Here is a 6,000-nt window from a genome sequence, read left to right as displayed (position 1 = left end):
GCCATTCTCCTATGACAGCAACAACTTCCACCAGAGCATACTTTTAGCATTTGACGACTCCCTCATTCCACGCTTACTCGCATGCCTGCGTGTCCCGTGTCACAACCAGCACCCCCCCCAGCAATGCATTCCTCACTTGTGTGGTGATGTGTGACAACTGACACAGTTTAGTGACACTCACAGCTTTTGTATAGGAAAGCCTTAAAGGCAGCAGGGGAGAACAAGGAGGATACTGACGCTTGCTCTCTCTCTGTAGCAGTGTCAGTGCTCTGAGGGAAAGATGAAAAGCAACTGAGAAGATACCACAGAGGGAAAATATGTCACTAGCTCTCTTGTGGCCTTTTGCCCAGTCATAAGGGACAAGGGCTTTCACATCTGCCACCTGTCACAAAATGTTGCTTTCTGGGTTGGAAAGCATTCGAATGCAGCCACCATGTCTGAGAGACAGAGGAGGACCTGTCCTTTTTCCTGGAATACAGTTTATGTGTAAAGTGTATACAGACTGGATTACCCAGTCTGTATACACTCACCAGTGCTACAGCTGATGACGGCATATCCACACAAACCTGTTTGCGTTTTGTTCAAGCAGTTAGCCATCGCTTCTGATTACTTTTAATAGTACGCCTTCAAAGACACAGGTAAAAGTACAACAGTAGTGGTTCTGGGAAGGCAGATATAAATGTTGGTCCCCACAGTGAACCTTTTTATCGAAGCAAGTGCTTTGTGGTTTTTCTTTGGACATCGATTGCTTTTTCACTCTTTTTCAGTCCAGTCCTTGTACCTGACCATTTTTGGAATGTCGGTTTGTCTGTTTGTTTGTTAACCCACCTAACAGTGACCTGTGAATTATTCAAGCAAAAAAACAAAACAAAACAAAAATAGTAAGTAAAACTCTCTGTAAAACATGGTGGAGGCTGTGTCACAGTTTGGAGTTGCTTTTCAGCCCTTGGAATCGGAGATTCTGTCAAAATTGTTGGAGTTGTGAATGCAGAAATGTAGTCAGATTTGGATCCACAATGTCATCTGGAAAACATCTGCTTCAGTTTTCAGCACAACAATGGTCCCAAACATACTAGCAATGCAGTAAAAGTATACCTGGATAGAAAAACACATGGAACACTCTCAGCCATTGACTGGCCTCCCCAAAGTCCGGACCTCAACACTACTGAAGCAGAGAATAGCAATATTGAAGGAGCACAGAGAGTGTAGTAGAATTTAGGTGATCCTAAACCAAATATGATCAAATTTGTCAGAAAAACACTCAGTTTTTGCTTCATATTCTGTATTTACTTGTATGTTTGCACATGTTGTTGAGTAATCCCTTTATCCATTTCCCAAATTATGGGTGGCTCAAGGCTTTTGCACAGTACCGTATAATATGCATAACAGCTCTTTCAACATAGACAAATGTAAGGTGCGTGTTACAAAATTAAAATGCAGACTAACCGAACACATGGCTGTTAAACAGATGCATAATTATGCTTGAAAGCCACTGACAGCGCGGCCCCTCTTTATGCGCTCAGGTGGAGCATTCCTCTGAGTGGAGGATTAAACAGAAGAAGCCGACTGCCCAAATGCGGTGTGACAAAAGGGAACAGCACAACCTGCGATGGAAGATATTTTAGAGGTTTTAATGGTGTTCTCAGCAGGACACCGAGGCATAGTCACGCAACGGCGGCGGGATCGTTTAAAATTTTATGCTGATAATACATATTTGAACAAAAATCAGAAAGACTGCACAGCTTTCCCGTCCCACCGCTATGATATGGAGTTAATAACATCACTGAATTTTTTAAAGTGTCGAAATCATTTTAAGTTGAAGCTGTTTTGCAAAAAAAAAAAAGTAAATAAAATATATATAAAATAAAAATTCATCTGTCTGTACTGTGTGCTTGGTTTCATTGTTTAGATACAGAGACTGATAGAAAACTGTGTGTATTTTTAATGGAGCATAAACGAGCTGCAAGAAACGCATTAAAAATGCAACCAAAACAAAGTGAGTGCTCCTTCTTGTTGCCTCGCTTGGTTGCAGCAGCGCGCGGAGCACATCTGGAGAGAAACAGGACATCCACTTTTTCGATGACAGGCCCCATAAGAGAAAGGGGGCGGGGTCAGGGCTGGTGTTGGATTTCACAGCCAGAGAACGTGACTGCCATGGTTGCTTCTGCGAACGTCGTTTCGAACTTGCTTGCTCTCTGAACGCCACTCGCCGACTTCTTACCCGCTGTTTGCCCGGTGGGGGTTAACTCACTCAGCGCTCGTGAGGGCCACCGTTTTTTGGAGATTTTGAGAAGTCGGCGGAAAACTTTCAAAAAAAAAGAAAAGAAAAGAAAAGAAAAAAGAGAGTACAACCCGCGTTAGAAATACAGCGGCGCGACTGAACTTCCAGCAGCAGTCCGAGGCGAGCAGCAGCGGCAGGAGGAGGAGTCAACAGGTCCCAGGTATTACCATACACTTGTCATTGACAGCCAGACAACATTTGACAGCATGTGTCCAGCTCTCGGGTCTCCTTCGGGGGGTTAGCCAGGCACCGTAGTAACCTGTCCGCTTTACACCTGGAGGACTTTGAACGCGTCACGAGTCGGCACGGTCATTAAATGCACGGGTGTGACAGTTTTTTGTTTGTTTGTTTGTTTTAACACCGTTCATTGTCAGAAGCGTACGGGACAGCCTGACCATAAAACTCCCTGTCAAGTTGGCGTTCTCATGGCCAATTAAGCAAAAAAAATAAATAAACCATAGGTGTGTTTAACCGAGCGACGTTATAGTGTGCGAATCCGACGCTTCTTAGGTCGGCTAGCATGTCAGAGCTAACGCGTCTTTGCCTAGGTGGAGGTTGGGAAGACACCGGGTCACATTTAAGTGCTGACAGCTTCCTTTACTTAATTAGCAGAGCCGTTTCGGTGTCCACCTAGCTTGGCTGTTGAGAAAGTGGGGATTTACGGATTAAAAGAGAAGGAGGGGAAAACCCTGTAATGTGTGTCTGGGTGTCTCTGTTACCCTCTCAGAGAAAAGCTAGTGTTTTTGGCAGCGTCGGGACAGCGGAATGTGGGGAGATAGTATTTCATTTCACATGGTGCGTTATGCACATTTCGCTCACCATTGTTTGGCTGTGGGCTACTTCAGGCTGGAGGTAAACTTTGCTCCAGTGCATAATTAATACCGGTCATGTCAGGGAGCCACTTCCTCGGTGTGCAGACTAGAGGCACCGGCCACTGCTTGCAATACTTTCAAGGTGCTCTGAAACTGAGCTGCATACCTGCTGACCCGAGAAGGGGGGAAAAAAGTACTGTAACAAAAACAGCCACATGCTTTTTTTCTGTTGCTTTTCTTTATAGCCTTAAGGTACATTGGCAAACTGACAGATATCTCCCCCAATTTGTTAACACTCTCGATTATCTGCTGTCAAGATAATGTGGCGATTTAAGGCGTCTGCATCACCTCAAATTAAATGTCAGGAGTCTTTAAGTATACCCTGCAGCATCAAAATCCTGCAGTGTTGTCTTGTAAAATGTTGTCTTATAAACCACAGATTACAGTGTTCTGTACCCTCTGTTGATAGCGGTACTTTGTAGAGATGTTTCCCTGTGTTTGAATGAACCCTCATTTCCTGTGTAGGATTTGTTGAGTGATTTATTTATTTAAGCTATGACTCTCTAGATCTTCTCTGCTGGCTGCATGGCAGGGCAGACCGATTGTTTTCAAGGGAAAGCGATCGCAGGGTGGCACTGAAAGGAAAAAAGATACCCGACCTTTCCTGTGACAGTCTGTGACATTCAGAGCAAGATGCATTAGGGGAAGAGTCACTCACTGGGAAATCTGGGGTGTTTGAGGGTTTTCCCACCCTGTCACCTCCCGTCTTGGTGTGATTCACAGTTAAATGCTGTGCCCTCACCACGGTTTGGCAAGGCTTGGCCTGAATACAAGATTATTCTTTCCTACCCAGTAAGCTGTCACTCTGATGAAAATTTTTGATAATAACCTTCAGACATTTTGCATAAAATTGTTGTGTTTGCTGTCTAGCCATCTTGTGATACCTGATCCGATGTCACGCATGCTCATCATTGTGTTCTAAAAATACAGTTCCCGATAAGCTGCGGGGTTATATGAAAGGCATGATACTGGCACTCGCGAGCAGATCTCATAGTAGTGTTTTAATTGAGCGAGGTTCAGAGAAAGGGTTTCCTGCAGTCACACACCGTTTTCATGCTAGTAAGATTTTAAAGGTTGGTTTTTTTTTTGTTTTTTTGTTTTTTGTTCTCAGAAGGTCTATTAAAGATCTAAAGACCTAGTCATACTGCCCACTGTCGCATTTGTTAGTAAAAAAAGTGACAGGAGTGGTTTCTGTGATGCAGTCAGAACTTCTGTGACAAGTGTTGGCGGAAAGCAGCGACTCTTCTCGTGTGAACCGTGCCAGTCAAAGGCCTCGTGTGCCCTAAATGTATCATCATGTCAGCAGAGGCAGTGGCACACTCAGTTTGCCACCTCACCTCCCCCACGCCCTCGGCGTGTCCCTCTGCTTCCTCTACAGTTTGTAGACTCAACTCAAACACTAGAAAGGGTTTTTTGTCTCTCTCTCTCTCTTTTTGTTGTTGTTGGTTTGGCATGGCAGTGGTGAGTCAGTAGCTCCTTGCTCTATGAGTTTGGTTACATGTGATGACAGTTTTTCTCATCATACATGGAACTAGTGAATTCAGCAGATGATACGTGGTGAGTTATTAACGGTTGTTTGGATTGTTCTTGATGAGAGGAATTTATTTGAAGGTTTGTTTTAGTTTTTTTTTTTTTTTTTGCACAATTCACACATTTATATACTAATATGTATATGTGGTGTAATATTATATCACTATAATAAGGCTTGTGTATTGAATTAATGCATTTTTAGTGACCTCCTTTTGGACTTAAGTATGTTTTTCTTTTCTTCTTTTATCGTTATAAGGATGGCGTCTGTCAGGTGCTTTGATTGTAGTAGTCTTGCTGGCCACAGTAGCCTGCTACCCTGTCGATGATGTGCCAGGCTGACTCACGAGGTTATGACTGTACAGTACGAAGTCAGCATGTGCTGACAGATGAACCAAGTTCACTGCAACTAGAGGTGTCACCCAGTGCTTTTTGAATGGTAAACACCTCTACCCCAGTCGCACCAACGCCCTGTCAGATTTTGATTGCTAGATGTTTTGTTAGTGAAAACCACACAGCAGAAATAAGAGTTCAACTTGCTGTAAATAGGAAAAACTGATGTGAAGATTGGGGTTTGTTTCTTTTTTTGTCTTTTATTTCTTAGAATCTATTTGGTGTGCACAGGTGTTGGTTGACTACTGATGCTGCCGTAAAGAGTAGTAAGCAGCAAACATGCTTCTACAAATGGAGTCCAGTGGAACCGCACAGTGTGGCTTTACACTAATAAAACCAGCCTTGACCCAAATGAAACGGGCCCACGGTCTGTCAGAATAAGTAGAAATAAATTAGGATATTACTGTGGTTTTTCTGTGGTGCCCAATGACGTAGTCGTTGCCTTTGGGACTGGGGCGAGTGTGGGAAAAGCAGGAGAGAAGAAGGGTGGGAGGAGAGTGTAGCTGAAGCCGAGTGGGATTTTTTTTTTTTTTTTTTTTTTTTTTTTTGGAGGGGGAGTGGAGCCGCTGTGATGTGGGAGCTCCGCTCATGTTGGCCAGCGGCAGTTAGACAGGCCTGCTTTTGCATACTGATTCCAATTCTGTAGCTCTCCACATAGCAAACTAGCGTGCCTGGTGCTGCCAGTCACGTGAGGGTTAACTCCCCCTTCCCTTTTATGCTGCCTTCCTTTTATTCCTCTTTTTTTAATGGCTTTGATGGTATTAAATAATCTTTACGTGTCAGAGTGCACAGCTCCCAGTGTTCATGTTGGGAGAGCAAGAGAGCAATTAGGTCAGAGTGGTAGAATAACTTGGTATCATCTCAGTCTTAAAGCGGCAGGCTGCCTCGCTTCCATTTGTTCTTTATATTCACCTCAACCCTTCGGAG

General features: G+C 43.9%; 1 protein-coding gene across 8 annotated transcripts in view; it reads left to right on the top strand.

Moving 5' to 3' along the window:
• Positions 1-2,121: 2,121 nt before the first annotated feature.
• Positions 2,122-6,000, top strand: part of raraa (retinoic acid receptor, alpha a) — a 141,704-nt gene continuing 137,825 nt past the window's right edge. For all 8 annotated transcript variants that reach the window (XM_040023330.1, XM_040023327.1, XM_040023325.1 and 5 more), the window contains exon 1: positions 2,122-2,441. The gene's annotated coding sequence lies outside the window, so the exon portion shown is untranslated. The remainder of the gene's footprint in view (positions 2,442-6,000) is intronic.

Source organism: Simochromis diagramma, unplaced genomic scaffold (genome assembly GCF_900408965.1).
Source record: "Simochromis diagramma unplaced genomic scaffold, fSimDia1.1 OVJJ01000208.1, whole genome shotgun sequence".
NCBI lineage: Eukaryota > Metazoa > Chordata > Actinopteri > Cichliformes > Cichlidae > Simochromis > Simochromis diagramma.
Note: the sequence above shows the minus strand (reverse complement) of the source record. Positions and strands in the feature narration are given on the sequence as shown.